Source organism: Nycticebus coucang, chromosome 8 (assembly GCF_027406575.1).
Source record: "Nycticebus coucang isolate mNycCou1 chromosome 8, mNycCou1.pri, whole genome shotgun sequence".
In the NCBI taxonomy this organism is placed as follows: Eukaryota; Metazoa; Chordata; class Mammalia; order Primates; family Lorisidae; genus Nycticebus; species Nycticebus coucang.
Window position 1 is genome coordinate 99,895,165 of NC_069787.1, and position 24,013 is coordinate 99,919,177.

Below are 24,013 nucleotides of genomic sequence, written 5' to 3' on the forward strand. Positions count from 1 at the left end.
CAAATTCACTTGTTCAGTGACTTTTTTTTTTTTAAGCTGGTATTGAGTGGAGGAGAGAAGGGAATTCTGAGGGTGAGGTAGGTGGCATAGTTTAAAAAGGTATACACTTTTAAGAAAACTGTCATTTTTGTTACATAAACTACACAAAGGGCGTGCAGTGTTTATATTTGGGGAGGCAAGGGTTTTGAAAAGGTTGAGGAATGCCGATTAGGTTATGCAAGGGTCACGAGGAAGATTGGCAGGCTTAGTTCATTTTGAGGGAAGTAACATACCTCAGTGACCTATAGGACATGGTTTTGTTCTCTGATTCAGAAAATGCCCACTGGTGGTGCTTTCAAAGCAACGAGGAAGAAATCATTTCCTTTCTGTCGTTTCTGTCCCCTGGGTCAGTGGAGGGGAGGATGGAGAGTGCATGAGAGAGATTAGAGTCCGACCTGCATGCCTAAGCAGCAGTGTCCTTTGAGGAGGATCTGTGTCACATTGTGTAAACATAAGAGCCTTCACATTGAGAGGGGTCTGAGCTCTTTCCTTAGGACGCATGCTGTAAGGTAGAACTGGATAACAGTGCTACAGGTGGGGGGCACTGGGTAAGATCATATGATAGGGAAACCATGGGGGAAAGAGGAGTGCCAGGAAATGTTTAATCTGGTGGGTCTTTGCTGCTAGCCTTTGGAGCCTTGAGGAGGCAATTCCAGGCAGAGCTTCTCATTATTGGCTAGCCTTCCTGGGCTTTATGTGGCTTCCAGAGCACCTGCCATCCACATGGTGCAGGCTCCTGTGAAGGTTGCATGTCTCAGGTTGTTAAGCATCAGATGTGCTTGTAATGTCCTCTGGAAAAGAAAGGATTACAAAAACCCAAATCTAGACTGCCATTCTTTCGGTCCTTGGCTCATGCCACCCACAGACATCCAGAAAATACGTTGTACCCTCCCTACCAGTAGATGGCACTGCTGTCTCTGAGAATCCCTGTAGGAGACGCATGCTGGAGCTGGCGAACCACCAGAGGATAGCTTCTGGTCTAGAGGGTTTTGAAAGGCTGGGTCTGCTGGCAGTGCAGAGAGAGTCTCAGAAATAGTTCTGAAGGCTATAACTATCTATGTAAGGTAGGGATAATGTGTGTTGTGGGGTCTGAGGAATGCCTTTGATAACTTTGCACTCATGTGTGTGCTTCTGAGGAGGGAAGGCAGAGAATAAACTGATAATTAAGCATCATAGTATGCAGCTTTAAAAGCCCTTGGCACACATGTTTTGATATTGAAATCATTTCCACCAACTTCATTGTTTCTAGTTCTTTGTATGTAAAGCCAGTCTACACACAAGGATGGGACTATGGAAACGTACATCTGACTAAAATCGGAGCAGTAACCAGTAATTAACGTTCTCTGAGACAGCAATGAGAATATTAGTAAAAATAATGCTAACAAAATCATCAACTCTATGTTGAGGCTGGCCACAGAAGATAGATCAAAGTTACTCTGAATTAGTTTCTTCTAAAACTTGAAAATTCCTAACAAATGTTTTCAGATTTTCTTAGCTGATGTTGACCTTTCCAGATTGTATTAATAGCCTCAAACTTGACGCCTGACTTTATTGACCTTATTAGCCAGGATTCATTCATCCATTCCCTTCTTTTTGAAATAACTATCCTTTGACTGTTGTTGACTCTTTTTTGAGATGAATTTTGTGGACATGAAATTTGAGAAAAGTGGGTGCTTTGCCAGTGATGGGAAGGTTAGAGAGCATAATGAGAGCCTCAGCTTTGACCCTGGGGGCCATTACTCTAGTTACCTGCTTGTCTGTATAGTTCCCATCCTCTTCCTGGGCTTATTTCTGGTTTTTACTACCAATGCTGAATGTGCTAGTGCTAGATAGCAGTAGTCACAACAGTCCACTAATGTTGCCTCATTATCTGACCACAAATAATAAATCTCTTCACTTTTCTTAACTTTATTTTTCTCCCCTCTTCACTGGGACTGGTGAAGAGGGTGTCCCTTAAGATCTCTTCCAAACCTGAAGTTCTATGATCAGGTGATTCTCATAAGTTATTTCTGAAGTCTCAAAAAAATTCTCACTTAGAAGATAATTTTCACACGGTGAGCCTAGGGCAAAAAGAAGTCTTGCTAATGTTTCTTCTTAGAAAAAATGATTATGTATTTATCTTACAATCCTTAGAGTTCAGAATAGGAAAAAACCCTTGATGGTTTAATTTGCCCTTCTCAATGTATAGACAGGGAATTTGAACTTAGAACTGAGTGACTAGACCAACCTAACAGCTAGTTAGTGGCACAGAACTGGTTAGAGGACTAGGACCTCCGCTCAGGACTCCACACAGTCTTCCCTTTGCCATTGCTGCCTTCTTTCACCTGCCATCATGCCGCAGAATGTGCTCTGTGTGCAGGGCTGGGACCCAGAAAATTTTCTGAGTAATTCCTTAATGTAGTAGGATTTTAATGCCATACATGAGTCGCTTTGAGTTTTGGCAGAAATTCAAGGTCAGGCTTCTCTTTATAGATCATTCTTTTCTTCACTAACTGACTCTGAGAAGGATTCTTTACTGTGCATCTTAGAATTTTTTAAACTTTTCTGTATATACTGTTTCTTGTAAGAAAAAACATTCATCATCCTGGAAGAGTCACCCCCCAATCAGATGTTCTTAAATTTGGTTCACGGACTCCTCAAGGTCTTTGTGGAGAGAAGAGTATTTACATAGAATTCATTTCCTTTGTAATCTTATGTATTTTATCTTATACATTTAACATATTATACTGGGGAGAGAGTCCTTAGGCTTCATCAGACTATCAAAGGGGACTATGGTGCAAAAATAGGGTAAGAATTCTAGTTGGCTTTGGAAAATTGCCAGGATGAGGGAGTTATTGACTGAGGAGCTAAAAACATTATGGTGGAAGAGGGTTGGGCGTATAGAAGTCAACCTGTGGTGGTTCTAAGGAACATTTCTACCTTTTCAAAAATTTCTCAGTAAACGAAGATGATAATAATAGCATTTTATCCATCTTAAATTAATAATGGTTATGCAAGAATTGATTTCCGTTTATCATTTCTTTATCTTCCATTTATCATATCATCAAAAAGTACTCTTCGAATTTTAACAAAACACTTTTAAATTTCTGTTGTTTCATTGGTGATGATGTGCATACCAAGGGGCTCCCTTTTCCCCAGTGTGATTTGATTTCCAGATATTTATTGCCTTTATTTATGATTTCTTTCTTTCATTTCTGAGGTGCTACATCTGGTGTTCAGCTGTAACGGCCTAGGTTCCACCATGATCTTCTCAGATGTGCAAAATAATTTACATGCCAGGGATTAAAATCTCTTTATATTCCTTTATTTGTACCCAGGGTTTAACCCTGTAAATCAATGCTTCTCCTCTGCTAATTATTTTATTTTCCTTTTCTGTTTGCAACCCCAAGTTCTATTTCTAATTGTCTCCAAATAGAAGTGACTTAGAGTTTGCATATGGTTAAAATAAAAATTCTTGTTACGTTTTTTAGAATTCTTGTTTTTGGCAGAAGGTACACAGGGGTTACTTTGTGTTCAAGTCACATTATGGACATGTGAAACATAACTTGGGTGGGGACCACTGCATTTGGAAGATCGTTTTACTTGAAAATCTCTTGCTTTGTATCCTGTGACATCTTGCCTACCTTTGGTACCATGGGGACCCGTGCTGGTTAATACTACCTTCTGGTACATTTCGGGGGTGCATTAGAGTAATATTTGTTGTCATTTTAGCAATAAGATTATCATTGGGTTTATATAATAACATAATTTATTATGTTAGGTAATAAAAAGTTAAATTTATACATTCTAATCCTGGCATACTTCTGAACTGTGAGATTTTTGGAGGTATATTGACTTCTGAGTTTGCTTCCTTGTCTGGAAAATAAGGGAAAAGAATAGTGACCACTTTAATTTTTTTTCCATTCTGAAATCCTGTGACTATGAAATTCTGTCTGATGCTCAGACTAAATATATCCTTAAAATGCAACCTATTTGGAAATTCATTTATAATCAATTAAAGTTGGTACCAGTATAATAGTTCTTTATTTCTGCCAATCACTTTATGGTTTACAAAATCTCTCTTTTCTACTCAAAGCATGGCCCTCAGGCAGCTGCACCAGTGTCACCTGGGAGCATGTTAGAAATGCAGAATCTCAGGCTTCACCCGGGACCTGCCAAATCAGAATCTGCATTTTCCAGAGATGCGTAGAGGATGTGCATGAATGTTAAAGTGCGAGAAGTACTGCTTTGTTTCATTTTGAGTCTTACATTGACCCTGTAAGAGGGGCAGGGTATTTTACAGATGATGAAACTGAGATTCCAAGTAGTGCAGTAAGCTAAGGTTGTTGTGCTAGTGTCTTACCCAGAGTCCTATACTCTAAACCTGATTCTGTCTTCTTGATTGGACTGGGGTCAGCTTTGTACAATAGAGACTATTTGTTGCCTTGTAGTCAGAGGGATTAAGAAGGGCCATGTGACTGAGTTTTAACCAACCAACAGAATGTGAGTAGAAGTAGAAAATCATTGTGGTTTACTTCTAAGAAAAAAAAAAACTCCACAAAAATAACTTGCCCATGCAAGCTCCTCTGTGCTATTTTCCATTCCTAGCTGGCTGGAATGGCAAGGACCCTTAGAGAAACCTTGGAAATTATATTTGAAAGATGACAGTCTGGGTGTCGTGATCACTGTCTCAGGGCCCACTGGCTGACATGTCTGCCTGTCCAGTATGGAGACAGAAACCAGAAGTGAACTTGTATTGAGCTTGAGCTGTTATACTTGTTTGGACCTATGTGTTAAGCACTTAGTGTACTCTAACATAGTCATTGGAGCAGCAACTTGAAGTTGTGGCTCCTTTGGTCTAATACATTCGTTCATGTCTTTGGCAGTTGGTGATCCATCGGTGGTAGGTCCAACATGCAAGTGAGTGAGCGATGAAAATCAGCAGAGCCAATGGGTCGTGAGGATGTGAGTGGGTTTGAAGGCTTCCACACACTCTTCTCCAGGGTAAGGCAAAGGCATTCTCTGCTGCCGTTTTTCTGGCTTTTGTCCCACCAGTCTCTTGGGGTCAGTGCAATGAGAACTGTTCTTCCTAAGCCTTTATTAACTTATAGCTACCATGCAAATCCAGTTACAAAGAGAAAACCATGATCTAAGTGATGGGATGGGATCTGTGCATGGAAATATCTCCACACAGGAATTGTTTAAGAGTTTATATAGGATGTGATTTATATAGGAAGGCTTGTTAAGGCTTCCTGAGGTGTGCTGTAAAGAAGGGAACTGGGGCTGATTATCATTTTCATGTAGCCATATCATATTAGCTCTGCTGGTTCATGTTTCTCTCCCTCACCATTTTCCTTCTTTATTTGATCACTCTGCTTAACTTTGCCGTCACTAATCATTTTTTTTCATAAAGGAAATAACTTCTCAAAGTTGAAAATTCCCAGTTGGGTGGATAATGGCACTAGCAAAGCCCATGGGCTGCCCATTTCATTTTATTTTATACAGCATCACTGAAACTCACACACCCATTTACTCCTTATCTATCTTCAGCCCCTAGTGCAAGGCATATAGGCACTGGGAAGGTCACAATGGAAGCTGGCTTTGAGTTTTCATTTGTGTTAAAGGTTTTTCAGACCAGAAGGAGGAAGTCATTGTTCAGTGTGGCCTACTCAGAGTTCAGGTGGAGGGGCATGAAGGAGGGGTGGAAAGCACAGCTATGCTTTCTGAGCATTCCAAAGTCTAGATCCTAAACTAAAATCAGAGTCCTTGAAGAGAAAGTTATGATTAATATACATCAAAGCAGAGCTAAGGATGGTTAGGAAAGAGTGACAGGGGGTTAAAAAAAAGTACTCAGCTGGTAACTGGAGGGTTGTTTTAAGAAGATGGCTTGATACCACTAAACCCTTGTTAGATGGTTTCCTAGTACCTGGGTGGTGTCAGAGGGCACCCAGAAAGGCTGGTATCCTTAGGTGCCTCACGTGACTCAGTAATGAGTGCAGTTTACGGAACAAAATAGGCAATTAGGCAATGCAGATCTCTGGAGATCCTTATAGATGTACACCATTATTGCTGTGGAGTACTTGGAGATAATAGGAATGGGGAAAGGGAGCTGCAAAGCACATCAGCAATGGAGGAGTCCAGGTGAGCAGCCAGATACAGACCATTGCTCAGGGCCTGGAGATTGCTAAGGAAAAAAGCTGATCTTTGCCAGGTTTTCTTATTCAAAGAAGGGAGCTGGGCTTTGCTAACTTTCCTCAATTTCCTCTGTAGAACCTGTATGTCCTCTATTTTATAAGTAACTAAAAAGTATAGCATGCCAGAAACAGCACTTGACTGGCATATTTCTTTGTGTAAAGACAAGAATTAAATTGTAGAGCGAACTGTTCTTTATTGATTAGGAGCTAAAAAAGTAACACTAGAGATGCCAGCAGACCAGGACTTCTTAACTTTGCACTATTGGTATTTTGAGCCAGGATATTCTTGTGTGGACTGTCCTGTACATTATAGGATGCTCAGCATTGTTCTTGGCCTCTGCCTACAAATGCTAGTAGCTTCCCCTACAGTTGTGAGAATGAAAAATGTCTCCAGACATTGCCAAATGACTTCTGGGAAGCAAAATTATTCCTGGCTAAGAATTTCTGCCGAAGAAATGTTTTAATCTTGCTATGAGTTTCTCTGCTACTGAATTTTAATCATTTAACTTCATTTTACTTCAGTTTCTTTACCTGTAAAGAGGGCACACATTAATAACCTAAGGAAATCATGTACAATATTGTACGACTACTTGGGGACTCTAAAAATTGTGTGAAATGGTACCTGTCCTCCCAAATTTCCAGGATTACTCTTAATCTTTGTGTTGGCAGTAACCGAGGAACAGTGGGAGTCTGGATGTTAGCGATATGGGAAATAATGGATAGTACTGGATTCTGAGTTCATTCAGAGGCATCATGTTCTGGTTCATTGTGACAATATACTCTGGATGAAGGCTTTTCTTTGCAAAGTTAAGAATTGGGGAGAGTGGATGAGGCAGAAAGAAGGCTGTTCATAAGAGCAGTAAAAAGAATTGCATTTGGATGATTAAGGGAGGTCTCTTAAAGTGAAAGCAGACCAAAGGACATAAAGAAGTAATCCCTAAAAAAAAAAAAAAATCCTCCTGAATGACTGCTGGTCCAGATCGGTTTTTTGCAGATAATATGATAGAGATCAGAGATTATTTGGAGATATGTGTTTTTATTCTAGAACCTTTCATTTCTATTTTTTCTCTTCTTTGGGAATATGAAAAGGGATTACCTTCAATATATGCTTGTTGAGTATAAAACATAAATAAGATGTTTTAATATGACACGTGTTCTTTAGATACTCTGCTAGTACCATGTGTTGGAATGGCGAAAGAGGCCATAACTGACCTGGACCTGACGTAATCTACTTTATTTTAATAGAAAGCCCCAGTTCGACTGTAAAACAGGGCCAGTGCAGAGATCAGATGTAAACTGTCCTGGCAGGTTTGAGTTACCCTTGTTGTGTTTCTGCTCCTGTGATTATTAGACTCACAAATTTTATAAGTAGTCTCTATCTTGGGTCTAGTATGTGGGGAATTCATCATAGATAGTTTTCCTTAATTATTTGCATTCTGTCATATATTTATGACAGTCCTAGATGTTAAGCAAAATTTGTAAGAATGTTTGAGAATGATTCTAGGTACCTTGAAGAAAGTGGCACCTCGGCGTAGAAGAAAGGTGGTTAAGTAAAAGAAGCTCCACTTTGGTAGGAGTAGGCTGGTTTTGAATGTTGCAGTTTTTATTCTAGTGCTGAACCAGCAGCATCAGAATATTTGTACATATTAGAAATGTAAAGACTTACTGAATCAGATTTCTGGAGGTGGGCTTCATAATCTGTCTTGTAACAAGACACCCAGGTGATCCTGATGGATGCTGGAATTTGAGAAGCACTGCTGTATCTAGTGGTTTCTTACACATTGTGTCTGTGTGTTTGTGGTAGGGAGGCACTGAGATAGTATTTTTTAACATGACCAGAATATGTGTAAGATTTCCTTTGATAACCTCTTGAATCATTTTCCCAAACCATGGCCTAAACCTTTTCCTACACTTTCCAATATGGTAGCCACTAGCCACATGTGGCTATTTTTATTTAAATTAATTAAAATGAAATAAAAATTCAGTTCCTCCTTTGCATTAGCCACATCTCGAGTGCTCCATAGCCATGTTATTAGTGACTACTGTATTGGACAGAGCAGGTATAGGGCATACACATCATCAAAGTTCTATTAGATAGCACTGCTTTTGCCTGTTTGTTAGAAGCCCACATGCGTAGTAATAGTGTGCTCTTGTTATAACAATACCTTAACACATTTAAAATAGAATGGAATTTTGGGCATATCTGTCCTGGGAAGACTTTCAGTCTGAGCATATCTTGCTGAATTTTTTTCTTGCTTTGGCATCTGTCTACTATGGATCCATCTCTGACATTGTCGAATGCTCTGCCTTTAAATATTTGGTCTTTAATCCAAGGCCGCTGAACTGTCTCTATGGGGTTTCTGTCTGCCCTGATTCTTAGTGGTGAGGCTTGTTTGTGCAAGATGTCTCTTTTGATAACGCCTAGAGCTTCACAAAGAGTCTGGAAGAGGTGGCAAGAGAATTTTCACCTCCTCATTTTCCAAGCCCCAGCTTGGCTCAAAAAAAGTGTTTCATAAGAGGGTATTAATTCACAAGTTTAACCTCTGAGGAGTTAGCCCCTGAAGAATCAGTTTCTAAAGCAAATTTTGTAGCAGACATTTTAAAGCACAGATTTAGTAATTAAGCACTTTAGCAATGTGGAAGAAATTTCGGTTGATATTATCTATTAATATTATCCATATTAGTTGCTCAAAATTATCATAATTTAGAACAAATGGAAAAGATGTGGAAATATAAATACAATTTTTAAAAGATGTAATTTACAGTTAACCAAGCCCAGGATTGTACATGGTAGAGGGAATGAGAATGCGGAGTTCATGGCAGGTAGCATTTTGCTGGAACTGAGGGGAAGGAAGTGGAGGGAGCCTGGGATTGATCCTTGGAGAGCCTCAGTTCTACTGATGGACTTCTGATGGTATGCTTGCTTGTCTTCTTCCTGCCTTCCTTTCTTTCTCTTTCTTAATAAGATTTTATTTATTTGAACAGTATCAGGTTCAAGCAAAATTGAAGGGGAGGTACAGATTTCTCATATGCCTCTTTGCTCCCACACATGGGTAGCCTCCCTCATTATCACCATCGTCACCAGAATGGCCAGGTGAACCTACATTGACTCATCCTTACCGCTCAAAGTCCGTAGCTCACATTAGGATTCACTCTTCTTGGTGTTGTACTTTTTTGGGGTTTGGACCAATGTATTTTCCCTGCCCTAAAAATCTTCTCTGTGCTCTGCCTTTTCCTATTTCCCTCCTCTTCACCTTCCCCCACTAAATCCCTTACAACCACTGATCCTTTTATTGTCTCCGTAGTTTTGCCTTTTCCAAAATGTCATATGGGAATTGTACAGTATTTAGCCTTTCCAGGTTGACTTCTTTCACTTAGTAGTACACATGTAAGTTTCCTCCACATTTTTCATGGTTTCATAGCTCATTTCTGTTTAGCAATGAATAATACCATTATCTGGATGGACCACAGTTTATTCGTCCATTCCCCTACTGAAGGACATCTTGGTTACTTCCATGTTTTGGCGATTATGAACAAAGCTGCTGTAAACACCCGTGTGTGGATGTAAGTTCTTAACTCCTTTGGGTAAATTCTAAGGAGCATGCTTGCTGTATCATGTGGTAGAAGTACGTCTCATTTTAGAAGAAGCTGCCAAACTGTCTTCAAAAATGGCCACTGCCAGTTTTTATTTCACCAGCAATAAAGGAGAGTTACTGCTCTATGTCCATGCCAGCATTTGGTGTTGTTAGTGTTCCAGATTTTGGCCATTCTTATAGGTGTGTAGCAATAGCTCATTGTTTTAATTTGGATTTCCCTGATAACATATGATGTGAAACGTTTTTCGTATTCCGTTTATATATCTTCTTTGACAAAACATCTATTAAAGTTGTGAGCTGATCTTTAAAATTAGGTTCTTTATTGTCATGTTGGCCTTTTAGAGGTCTTTGTATATTTTGTCTCTTTTACAAATATTTTCTCATAATCTGTGGGTTATTTTTCATCCTCTTGACATTGTCTTTCAGCAAGAAGACATTTTTAATTATAAAGAAATCCAGGTTATAAATTCTTGCTTCCATGAATCATATCTTTAATGTTATAAGTCATTGTCTTACCCAAAATCATCTAGGTATACTTGTATATTATTTCTTAGGAATTTCAAAGTTTTATGTTTTGCATATAGACCTATGATCCATTTTGAGTTTGAATTGAAGGTTATAAGGTTTGTGTCTAGATTTGTGTGTCTGTGTGTGTGTGTGGGGGGGGCGGGGATATCTGGTTGTTCTAGATTGAAAAGATGATCTAGTTGCTTGTTTAAGATTATCTTTACTCCATTGTGTTGCCTTTCCTCTTTGGTTAAGGATCAGTTGAATGTTGTCATTTCTGGGCTATCTTTTCTGTCCTGTCGATCTTTTGTCTGTTCTTTTCCCCATACCATACTGTCTTGATTACTGTAGCTTCATATTACTATAAGCCTTGAGTTTAGGTAGTGTTAGTCTCCCAGTTTTTTTCATCTTTAATATTGTGGTGCCTATCCTGGTCTTTTGCCTTTCCAAAAAACACTAGAATAAGATTGTTAATAACTGCAAAATAACTTGCTGGAATTTTGATTGGGATTGCCCTGAATCTGTAGATCAAGTTGGGAAGAATTGACATCTTGACAATATTGAGTTTTTCTACCCATGAACATGGAACATTGCTCTGTTTGTTTAGTAGTTCTTTCATTATAGTTTTGTACTTTTTCTCATATGGATCTTGTATACATTTTGTTAGATTTATACCTTAAGTATTTCATTTTTGGTGGTGCTACTGTAAATGGTATTGTGCTTCTAATTTCAAATTTCATTTGTTCATTGCTGGTGTAGAGGAGAGTGATTGACTTTCATCTATTAATCTTGTATACTTCAACCTTGCTATAATTGCTTGTTAGTTCCAGGATTTTTCTTTCCAGTTGATTCTTTCAGATTTTCTATGTAGATGATTTTGTCATCTCTAATTAGATAGTTTTATTTCTTCTTTGCCAGGCTGTATATCTTTTCTTGTCTTCTTGCATTATGTAGGACTTCTAGTACAATGTTGAAAGAAGTGGCGATAGGGACTTCCTTGCCTTGTTCCTGATCTTAGTGGGAAGCTTCTAGCTTCTCATCAGTAAGCTTTATGCTAGCCATAGATTTTTTTTATATGTCCTCTTCTCTTTAGTTTGCTTTTATTACCACTTTTGTGTGTCCTAAATGTTTGGGAGGACCCAGTTTTTTCAAGGGTGGTGCTGTTTGCCTTTTGATAGAATGACTCATTGTTGTGTGGAACTTACATGATGTTGTGTGGAACTTACATGTGTGGAACTTTATATGATATTTAGTCCTTCTTCACTAAATGCCCATATTACTCTAACCAAGTCATTGTGTCAACCAGTATGTCTCCCTACATTTCAGAATTCCGCACAATAAGAATCACTGCATGCTACAGAGATGAGTTTAAGTTGGTATTTTGGGGAGAGGGTGAGAAGGGAGGAGTAATTAAAGTTAGAAAAGGTGCTGGCACTCTATCTGACTCATTAATTTCTAATGTGACCTGACCTTTCCCCAGTGCTGAAACTATAGGTGGGAGCCAATATTGTTCTTCTGGGACCACAAGAATCCAGTTCTGCTACTCTTAAGATTTTTCCCTAGAAGCTTGGTGTCAACACAGAAGTCACAGGTGACTATCGCTGCCTCAGAAGAGTAGAGCAGCTACTGAGGCTCCCACAAGGTGCTACATTTTTCTTTTGACTCCTGACAGCTAAACTTCCCTCATCTCCTTGAAATTAGATTGTGGTCTACACACAGCAGTAATTTACTAAGAGGAAAAATGCAAAATTTAAAGACAATTCAAGGGAGAGGTTTTTCTAGCCATTTTCTTTCTGTCTCTCTGATTGCAAATTTTGGCGAAGTAGCCTTACATTTGTGAGGTTATGTGCAGACTATTGGAAGATCTGAGATTATTCTCCAGTTGACAAAAAGAAAAGAAACACTTTCAGACATCTTGCCATGGGGCCCATGTATATTGTTTTGATCACAGGAATGACTTACTCAAGTTATTTTAAAAAAGGAAAAGTTTAAGTAAGGATGCACATAAAAAAATAAATAGAATCTCAGTCATGTGGTGAGTCTACAGAGAATCCCAGGGGCCTTTTAGGATGACTGAGTAGTCTGGAACGACTTTGCAGAGACAGGATTTAACTCAGGAACAGGAAGATGGTCAATCCATTTTAACTCCAGGATATGTCTGTGCTACTGGTGGCTGGTCGGTCTGTATTCTACTTTGAGACCATTCACATGGCTCAGCATTTCCATTTTGGCTTCTCTCTTTGGGTCCTTTTGTTCCTGCTTCCCTTTATCATCTCCACAGCCTAACTGATGATCAGTATGTAGGCCAAACTTCCAAAGAAGGAAAGGAATGAGATAGGTTCTGTAGTAATTACCATCCCTTCTTGTACCAGGCTGTCTTAGAGGTGCTGATGCTCTCTGCTCTCTTCTGCTCCAAACAGCTGTGGCAGAGGGATACTGGCTTTAGAAGGGCTGTGGCCCTGGCAGTTTCTCTAGAAGGGAGCAATACTTCCCTTAACTTCTGGAATCAATATAAACAGTATTCTGGGTTATGTGTGTATTAAAGAATTGGGAGGTTATTCACAAAGCATACATATTTAGTAGCAATTGTGTAAAAGTGTGAATCTATTCTTTTATTTGAGAAGTCTGGCTGTATCTCAGGGAAGAATGGTAGAGAAACTGCTGGGTTGTATAGACGTTGGATTTCCCATGCAGATAATCTTATTTTTTGCGTCTGTCAAAGGTGAGTCTCTCACCCACCCATGTAATCCCACAGGAATAATGGCTAGATGACTGTCTAAATATTGATAGACATTTTGACATCTTTGACAAGTGTTTTTCAACAGCTGGATTTGTAAGATTCTGGCTTAACTAACTCAGTTTATTACTCTAAAAATAAGTTTAATCTAAATGCTTATGTTTGGGGGATTACTGCCTTACCAAGTGGACTTAAAATTTTTTATAGTGTGTTTTGTTCACTTCCCCCCCAATCTAAGAGCACTAGTTCCATTTAAGCCAGTCATTCAATGTGACTTTACAAGGGAATACATTCTGATATTGCATGAGCCTCCATCTTCATTTATGATTCTGTGTCAGGGTAAGAGTGGTGGTCCTGGCTCTATTTAGACCCACACAGCTGTGAGTGGGGTGACCCATGGCAGCACAAACAGCCCTTCATTCTACTGAATTCATTTAAGGTTCTTGCACTTCTCTTTAAGTAGCTGCATCACAGTGGCACAACATACAGAGAATAAGTTAGTATTTCCTTAGAGGGATGCAGCTTTTATTGAGAGAGTCAGTGTGAAGAGAAACGAGTCAGCAGGGCTTCTTCAACTGCTGATGGAGGAAAGAATGTAGTTTGTTACTGAAAGGTGATGAGGATCAGCTCTCTCTTCCCAGCTGCTGATTGCTGGAAAGAGCAGAGAGAAATCATTTGCTCCAGTTTTTCTTCTGACTCTTTGAAGATCCCTGTCCCCCCTGTATTGAATTAAAAAAAAAATTGAGAAGGGAAAAGTATATAAATATATCCCATTAATTTTAACATATATCCATGTTTCTTCTGAACATGGATCACCACAAGTTGCTAGAAGATTAAAATCTTCAATTTTAATTTTAAAGAAGCACTCATCTGACAGTATAAACTAAAGATAAAGTAACTCAAATTTGTGCATATGCAATTTTTTTTACAAAAATAAAACAAAATTATGTTTGTTCTCATAGAATCAAGAATCAATTTGCAGTCCTGAATGAAGATTCTGTAGCAACAGTAAAGACATCTGCTCTCTCCAGGGTATAAAGAGATTCTGAAGATGGCTGAGAGCCAGGGATCCTGAGTCTTGATTCCCATCCTGCCATAACCCACTCCCTGTGAGATTCCTGGGGATAAATGCACAGGGGGGCAGAGGGAGGACTTTGGGTATAGATAACTGAGGGCCCATGACCAACTCTCAGCCCTGTGAGCTGCAGGAGGGGGCAAGGCTTCTTCACCTCGCTCCCTCCCAGCCCCACCAGTAAATATTAGCCTCCCCCTTTCAAAGAAGTGTAGCTGTGGCTGATGCAGTGTCCTTGCACATGACCTGTTCCTATCAGCACACTCCTTTGTTTAAAGGGCCCGACATGGACAAGGAAGAAGACAGACAGATAGGAGTGTGGCCCCCTAGTTATGGAGTACTATTCTTTTTCCACTGGAAAGAACTTGTTAGATTACTTCCGAAATTTTAAGTTATTGGCTTTAGTACAATATTTTCCAGGCATTAAATGTTAGACATTATTTAAAGACGAACTCAGAAAATAATGTTCTTACTTTGAGAGACCAGAATGCCATGTTAGTACAGTTCTGAATTTCAACTTGTAGTTCCTGCTGGTGTTTCTCCATGTACTACTCCATTTTTTTTTTCTCTTCCTTATTAACCCCTATACCTTGTTTAAATCCTGTGGTCTCTTTGCCTCCTTTCTTACATCTTTCTCTTTAGAGTTTTATGGTTTCCAGCTGGCTGTGGGACAAAGTACTTCTTTTTTTATTTTTTATTTTTTTTATTGTTGGGGAGTCATTGAGGGTACAATAAGCCAGGTTACACTCATTGCAATTGTTAGGTAAAGTCCCTCTTGCAATCATGTCTTGTCCCCATAAAGTGTGACACACACCAAGGCCCCACCCTCCTCCCTCCGTCCCTCTTTCTGCTTCCCCCCCCATAACCTTAATTGTCATTAATTGTCCTCATATCAAAATTGAGTACATAGGATTCATGCTTCTCCATTCTTGTGATGCTTTACTAAGAATAATGTCTTCCACGTCCATCCAGGTTAATACGAAGGATGTAAAGTCTCCATTTTTTTTAATGGCTGAATAGTATTCCATGGTATACATATACCACAGCTTGTTAATCCATTCCTGGGTTGGTGGGCATTTAGGCTGTTTCCACATTTTGGCGAAGGAAGTATGGAGAAACCTCAAAGCACTCAAGCTAGACCTCCCATTTGATCTTGCAATCCCATTACTGGGCATCTACCCAGAAGAAAAAAAATCCTTTTATCATAAGGACACTTGTACTAGACTGTTTATTGCAGCTCAATTTATAATCGCCAAAATGTGGAAACAGCCTAAATGCCCACAAACCCAGGAATGAGACAAAGTACTTCTTAACTACACATAAAGCCTGGCCACAAACTCACTCCAGTTTTCTGTTTTGAATTCCTGTCTTCTCTTTCTATACACAGACTTCTCCTTTACCCAAACTGGTCCTTGGTCCCATATTTTGCTCCCTGCCTAGAATGCTCTGTATTTTTCTTTTCCATAACCATTTGGTAGCATTGACAGACGTTGGGGCTAAAAACCAGATCTGCATTTCCGTCCTGTCTCTGTTTTTAGAAATGTGACTTTGTGCAAAATACTTAATTTCTCTCAGTCTCAGTTTTCTTATTTTTAGGATGGGGATCATAATACCTGCCCTCCCGGATGCACATGAGCATACATGCTTGCTAATGAAGTTTCCAAACATGAGAATCCAGAACTAGCCTACATTACAGTTCCTGGTCAGCCGTCCTCCCCTCACCACCTGTACACGGCACCTCTAACTGCATTGCCGGTTGATAGGCCCCCATACCCTGACTGTATTAGTAAGACCCGAAGATACAGTCTCCTCCCTTTACCTGTGACTGTGAAATCATGCTCGTGGACATGTCCCGGTGTATCCACCCACATCAGGAAGTAACAACAGTCTCACGTTACTCTCTGTAACCTTGAGCACTGATTCACGTTTTCACCGTTGGTTCTCTCTTGTAAAGTGAGATTTATCATGAAGATCAAATGCTGTGATCACAAAGAATACCTCTTTAAAACCAAGTTTTTCAAGGCCCAACCAGTAGGCTTTTTATTCTAAACATCACTTAATAAAATGCAACATGACGTTGGCAGGGTTGCCTAGACAAGCCCTTGAAGTTTATTGAAGCAGACTCTGCCCTGTATTGATCCTCAATTATAACATGTTTAGCGTGAATAATCCTGCCAGTGTTCTCAAACCATGGTGATGCTGCCCCTGGAGTGAGAGCGTATCAGTGTTTCTTTTGTTCATTCTATTTAAAACACAACTCTCAACCTCTTGCTCAAATAATTTAAGCCATATGTGAGGTCTATAAATTTTAGTTTCTCAAACTGTCCCTTCTCACTATTTCTTACTCCTCCTTTTTAACTTTTCCTTATTGTCTCTTGTGTCAAAATAAGGCTTTTAATTTTTATTTTTTTTACTCGAGGTAAGAATAACTTCCATGTCTATATTGTTTTTCTACTGTGATCTATTTTTTTTAGTCATTAACATGGGCTGGCAATTTCATATATGTGTGTGCTTTTCATGAAATTAACTTCGTACAGCTGGTGGGATTCTTCTGCAGTCTTTAGCTATTCATGTGTGTTGCTGATTAAACTGTCACTGGTTGTCTAATTTTGTGGTTTTATGTTTTTACCTCAAGCTCTTGAGGGAAATATATAAAAAGCCATGGGAATATTGGAGGTATGAAAAAAATCCATCACTATATTTTTCTCAGATACTTCTTTTGGAAAAAAATTAAGATAGTATTTTTTTTAGATTCATAATCAGAAAAATTACCTATTGTCGTTTCTTTGACTGGAGAGATTTTATAGGAGGCAGCAGGCACTCCCAGCCTTTTCTTTTCATGAGCGCTGACAGAGGGAATGCCTGGGAGGCTGGTTGTGCTCTGACTTGTTAATCCTTCGGAACAGGAGGTACCAGGGCCTCAGCCATGCATCCTTTCCTCGCTGGAAACATTCATAGCTAGAGGAAGCAAGAAATGTAGTCTCTGGGTAATTATAGCGTCTGGGTAAATTGAGTTTCTCTTTTTTAAACTATTGATTTTTTTTTTTTTTGGCAATTATGAGTACCAGGAGAAGAAACATAAATGGGAAGAGAGGTGTACAGCGGATCAAATACGGGGCTGCTTTGCTGACTTGTGTAAGGTCCGATATCCTGCTTTACCTTCATTTTTAAATAGACCTCTCTGTTTTACATAGACCTCTTCTGTTTTTTAAATGGAATCTCCCCCCTCCCCCCAAGCTCTCTGCTGTTCTCTCAGAATTTAGGAGAGCAGCTGATGGGCTTGGCTCTGCTTAGGTAAGATCAACAGCCTAAGGGTTTGCTTCTGAGAAGAGAAGAATGACCCATCTCTTGCTGCTAGTCAAGTCTCAGGCTGGCACTTACACCAGGTCAGCAGTCAGAATGGCCACCGAAGCCTGGTGCGCTCTCTGCTCCATCTGTTCTGTCTGGGGTGCCTTTTCTGTCTTTGGTTTGGCTGTGAGACAGGTGGATTAGTGCCTTAGCTACCGCTCTCTGGTGTTGTGGATAAGGCCCTTTCCCCTATGTTGGGAGGGATGGGGTAGAATGGGCCTGAGGGTGAGAGGCCCACAGAGAGGAGGCCAAGAGGCACCAAGGGCAGAGCCTCACCTCACAGTTCTACTCCAGGCCTCCCTGTTTTCCCTACCTTTGCTTCATAGGCTTGTGGGGGGTCTTTGTTACTTACTAGAATTTTCCCCCTTGATTACATGTTTTGTCTCCACAATGAGAGGAGGAAGCCTCCACAGGCATAGACCATGCCTTGTCCTCCTGTGGCATTCTTTGCATTGCCTGGGTGGGATAGGGGACACTCAGCAGAAGCTCTGAATATGGGGATTCATTGCATTAATAATTTCTCTTTGTAGTTGTTTTAGTTAAGGCAATTACAACAAAGACTGGGTAGCTTAACAAACAGAAATTTATTCCTTGCAGTCTGGAGGCCAGAAGCCTGAGATAGAGTGCCAGCACACTCAGTTCTGGTGAGGGCCTTCTTTCAGGGGGCAGCTGCTGACGCCTCAAGGGATCCTCATACGACAGAGGAGGGCAAGCTAGCTCTCTGGCCTCTGATTGCAAGGGCACCAATCCTGTTCATTACCTGATTATCTCCCAAAGACCTCACCTCCTAATGCTATCAAAGGGAGGGTTAGGACTTCAGCATATGATTTGGTGGGTGGTGAGGGGGTCAAGCATTCAGTCCATTGCAGGAATTTGACTTATTGCCTTTCCTTTCACTTACTTGCCACTGTTATATTTTTTCACTAAATATGTATATTTGCCTTTTTCTCCCTGGAGTGACACTTGTTTAGAAGGATCCAAATTCTACATGCCTCCAAAGCAGTCTGCCTTAAGGTTGATTTGGCCACATTTGACTTCTTTGAGTTGAATCTTAATTTTTCCCTCTTTAGTAACCCTGTGAAGAGTCTGTTGGCTCTGGAAACATGAGCCCCACTTTTGACTCAAGGGCCGTCCTTCCTTTCTTCCTTTCTTCTTTCCTCCCTTTCCCTCCTTCCCCCCTTTCCCCCACTTTCCTCCCGTCCCTTCCTCCCTCCATCTACCAGGAGATGGGATGACTTGGGTTCTTTTCCCTTCTGTCTCAATTGGCTGTGTGACTGCCAAGAAGTCAGGTCACCTCTCTGTGCACTATGTTTTCACTCAGGTGCGAGTTAGGCTTATAATCAGAAAGAGTATCGAGTGTAACTCCTTGGGTTCTTCATCACACTGGTAAAGTCATCTTTTTCATTAAAGTTGTTCTGTTCCTTTGTCCTAGTTGTTTAATGCATTTCCCCCCTAGCCAGACCCATTCCTTTGATGGGCTGGGACAAGACTTAATTCTCATGTATTCTTGGCTACCTTTTTTCTCCCTGTAGACCAAGCGTGAGGTTCCATTCAAAGTAGGTGATCCATAAATATTTTAACCTAATTAGAAACTAGCATTTATAGAATTAAAGAGGAAGAATTTCCCCTAATACCAAGGTCATCTGACCATCTCATATTTTGATCATCAATTTATTGATTGATTCCATTATTATTCATTCCTCCCTCCTTTCCTCTTTTTTTTTTTTTCTTTGCCAGGTATTGTGTGGGGTATGAAGCAGGGGGTTTGATGTGAGCATAGGCATGGAGCTTACCATCCATAGGGAGAGATATATGTTGGACAAATAATTAGAATCTGATGAGAGCTTTAAGTACTGAGAGCTGCAGAAGCCCATGATGGGGAACTGTTGTCTTAAGTTCCAAGAAGGTTCTTATAAGGATGTGATGTTTAAGCTGAGGATTATCAACCTAGTGAAGGGAAATAACTTGCCCAAGGTTAGTCAGTAACTCATGTGTAGCACAACATAGTCTGTGACCCACATTTCTACCCTGCCCTATGTTTATTCCTTTGAGTTTTATGGAGATGCTGTGAAAACTTTGATCTTCTTGAATTTCACCAGGGCACATGGCTTAGCTATTCCAGGAATATCTTAAATTTTGATAATTGATGGACTCATTGTGTCTCCCTAAATTTGTATGTTTTAATCTAATATCCAGTGTGATAGTATTTGTAGGTGGGGCCTCTGGGAAGTAATTGAGAAGTCATACACATGGAAATGCCTTCTAGAATGAACCCAGAAATTTGACTTCTAGTGTTTGCCCAATTTTAGTGCTTGTGTTGTTATAACCTTTCTGGAGGACAGTTTGGCAATATATATCAAAATGTAAGATACACACACACACACACACACACACACACACACACACACTTTGGCCCAGTAATTAAAACTGTAGAATTTTTCTAATTGTACAATTGTAAAAAGATGCATGCATAGAGATACCTATTACAGGTTTGTGTTTATAAAAAAGCAACAACTAGGAATAACCTAAATAACCATTATTAAATAATGGCACATGTTGATTGTGGAATACTATATGGCTGTTAAAAATGATAGGGTAGTTCTTTATTTGCTTTTAACAAAAATATATCCTTGACATTTATAAGTTAGAATAATGCTGATCATAGAACAACATAAGTAATATGAACCTATGTATGTAAAATTGTAAATGCGTATATGTGATCATACAAACGATAGTCAGTAAATCTTAGAAGTGATTTTTCTAAGTCATTTTTAGTTTTTTTTGCAGTTTTTGGCTGGGGCTGGGTTTGAACACGCCAATTCTGGCATATGGGGCCAGCACCCTACTCCTTAGAGCCACAGGTGTTGCCGATTTTTAGTTTTGTTTTGGCATTCTGCTGTGTAGTTTGAGTTTGTCCAATGAGGATGTCTCATTCTTTTTTTTCTTATTCTTTCCTGTTGCTCCATCTTTGGAGACTTCATCTAGTCATATCATTTTTTTCCCCAAAAAATATTAAGTGGGTACAAATATTTTAGGTTACATGGGTTGTTCTTGTAATGCTTGAGTCACAATAATATTTAAAATGTGCATCATCCTACTGAGTGAGTCTTTGTAGCATCATCTAAGGCAGAGCATTAAATGGGTAGAGAGGACTGGACATTGTTTTCTTAGAGCATAATTACATTCAACTGTATATGCACTATGACACTAGGCGATATGAATACAAAGGAGTGTCTTTATTCCCTACGAGCTTAAAGTTTAGAATAATTCCAAGGCAATGATATTAAGTAAGTATCCAGCTCTGTCATGTGGAAATGTAAATACCTACCGAGGAGAGAGTTTATGATGGCATGTGTGTTCAAATTTATCACTTTACCTTGAATGGATAGCCAAATATGGAAGGAAAATCAGTTAGTACTTCACACTGAAGGAAGAAGTTTGGCACACTGTATAGACCTGTGGTTTCGTTTAACTGAGTGTTGCTACCAGTTTGAGTACTTATTTTTAGAAGGAAATAACAATTTCATTCATAGGTAATTCATTGGGTATCCTAATAACCTGATAGCATGGATAGTGAGTCTTCCATATGGCAGTGCTAGGGAAGAAGATCAGAGAATGCGTTTTCTAGGGGGAAAAGGTGACTTATTAGCTGTGCAAATAAAGTCAAGGCTTATTCATTCCTTAATCTAGTTTTCCTTTTTCTGATATATAGATGTTTTCCTCTAGCAGCATCTATTATTTTTGACCTTGGAAAACCATAGTCTATTAACCCAATGCACAAACAATAGCCAGGAAAGCTTTTTAGAGGTTTTGATAACTTTATTGAAGTTATTGAACTCTATTGACAATCCCATTAAAAAAAAATTATCTTGATTTTCTTTAGACTCAGAATAAAAACATCTGTCTCTAGCTAGTAGACATTCTTTTAGTCCAGTAGGATATGAGCCTGTGGTCTAAAGAATCAGGGAGGGTTAAAGGAAGCTGGTTAGCAGCTGAATCTTTAATATTCTCTGCCACACTTTCTCCTGTTTTAGTCTCGTAAGAATTTGTGACAAGGGAAATCTTTGGAAACATTCTAACGCAGGACATATAGACCACTTAGAAATTTAAAGTAAATCTCTTATAAAATTTACTTTTACAGAATTAAATTTGTTTTAGTCTAAAATCTGGTAGTGGAATAGGTCATTTCTATAAAGATTTACCAAGCCCCTGTGGATTCAAGAGAATGGGAGATTAGAGATAACAATTCTGCAGACTTCTGCCACTTACCTGGGTAATATTAAGGGCCCCCTTGAGGTTTCAGATTGTGGATTTAGGGTGAAACCATTTAAAGGAGTTGTGTTTTTTCCCTCTCTTTGGGCCTTCATGAGAATGAGTATTGAAGTACCAGCTCATGGCTTTGCTGGAGTTGGGAGAGAGTTCAGCATATATACAAGGGGGTAGTTATGACAATTGTGGAATTTAAATTGGTTAAGGAGAGGAGGTTGGATATAAGGAGAGTGAGGGACCATGGAAAGTGGTAGGATCCAGTGAGTTACAGGTCCCACTACAGTCAGACCTGCTGAAGTTGGGGTACCAAGCGGGGAACCAACAGGTGGAGAGTAACATGAAGGAGTTTTAGGTAAGAATTAGTGTATGACCTTGAACTTAGGGTGAAGGACAGGGACTGAGAAGCCAGAGGATTAGAAGGATGTGGTTACAAATTTAGCTAATGTCATGGCCACAGGAGTCATAGCAGGAGAGTGGCAGGGGCTAGAAGCTCTGGTCTTCCCAGAATGAAGGAGAGTGAGTGGTCCAGTCTGATTTTGTGTGATTCAGGGATCAGGATTTTACAGGAAAGGAAAGGAGGAATGGTGGTCTAGATGTTGTAAAGAGAAGCAATGAGGCCACCCACTCCACCCCAAAGCCTAAGGTTCAGGGAATGTCAGGAGAAAATAGTGACCACATAAGACCAGGGAGTGGATGAGCAGATCCTCAGAGAACAGTCAGAAGAAGCTTGAAGGGGAGTCATGTGCAGTGAGTGCACAGGGCTCCTGTTTAACTCCAGCCAGAAGTGGGGCTGTCTTAATGCTAAGCACTCAGAGCTCATCCTGCCCAGGGGAATATAAGGACCAGTAGAGGTCGTAGAATGCTTTCTTACGTTGTTCAACTTTGTGGATCGTGTCACATGTTTCGCAACATGGCCAGCGCCCCCTTTGTGCCCTATTTCTGCTGATTACTTTGTGCCCCATGAAAAGCCCTCCTTCATTTCTTGCTTTTTTCCTTCCCAGTTTCCTCTCCCTGTTTCTTATCTCTGGATGGGGGAAAGCTGTGATGTATGCCAGTCTGAGGGCAGAGCATATGCAGTGGTGTCCCATACGGTGCTACTCTATTGAAATACTAACTGCAGGAAGGCATTTGGTTCTATCTTATGAAATCCCCCAGAAGGGATTCCTTGGTCCAAACCAAAAGAAAATAAACATATGAAGTTACCTTATGTGATCTATTTTGGAGAAATTAATTTGTGTTTAACTCTTTGGGAGCACAGGATTTAAAATTAAAAATTAACTCCTTGGTAAGTCCCTACTGCCTCCCTATGGACAGATGCTAGAGTCTTTAGTGTCTTTATTCTCTGTCACAGTCTGTTAAGCCCTGTGCACGCTTACATAAATAGATTCAAGAAAGATTTGCCAAAAGGATCTAATTTTAATTCTAATTCTTGTTTCTGGAATCCTGTTTCCTTTACAAGGATATTGCATAGAAATGTCATTTCATGAAACATTTGAGTTGTTTTAACACTCGCTTATAAAGGTCCACTTTGTGTATAAGGAACTTTTCAGATATAATTTTCAAAACAAAGGGAAGGAACAAATTTGAATATAAAGATTGGTTAGAAATAGAAATGTTTTTTATGGATGACTACAGAAGGTTGTAGAGGTTTCAGAGATGGCTTGAAGCAAGGGAAAATGGTACTGATGAAATCATGGTTTTAAAGGTGCCCCTTTCTTCTTTACAAAGAAATCTATCTAGAGGTCACTTATACAGGATGTAAATAATAAATCTGGCTGAAGTTGGTTCACTGGCCTTTTGTTCCAACCAGGGCTTTGCACTGACACTTTCTCCTACCTGTGGTATAGTCATGATCGTCATGCAGTCCATTGGAAGAGCCCGAAAGTCCTGAGATGTCAAAGGGAAATCGTATCCCTGCTGGGTCTGAGACTTTTAGAAGGCAGGACCAGGCCTTATATGTTTTGTATGGTAACTTTGAGGAAATGATCCTATTCTTTGAGATGGCCTCGATGCTAAAACCATAAGGATGTGATCCTTGAATATAGATGGATGTTTGTTGAGTGCATTAAGTTGTCATTGCCTTTTGTTAGCACTGTGCATTTTTTTTTTTTATTCTGTGGAATCTAAGAGTGTGGTTGTGTGTAAGAGTATAGGAAAACATACACATATGCAGGTAGACACACAGACACAGGCACACTAATGCACAGGGATACTCTTACATGCAGAGAGACTCCCTAATTATTGGTTAACAGTTTTCAACTAACCAGAGTGT

General features: G+C 39.7%; 1 protein-coding gene across 4 annotated transcripts in view; it reads left to right on the plus strand.

The window, feature by feature from the left end:
• Positions 1 to 24,013, plus strand: part of TMEM108 (transmembrane protein 108) — a 358,100-nt gene that overhangs the window by 1,813 nt on the left and 332,274 nt on the right. For 2 of the 4 annotated variants that reach the window (XM_053600550.1, XM_053600551.1), the window contains exon 1: positions 4,905 to 5,022. The exons of the other annotated variants lie outside the window; for them this stretch is intronic. The gene's annotated coding sequence lies outside the window, so the exon portion shown is untranslated. Of the gene's footprint in view, positions 1 to 4,904; positions 5,023 to 24,013 lie in introns of those variants that run through there. 4 annotated transcript variants of the gene reach the window in all.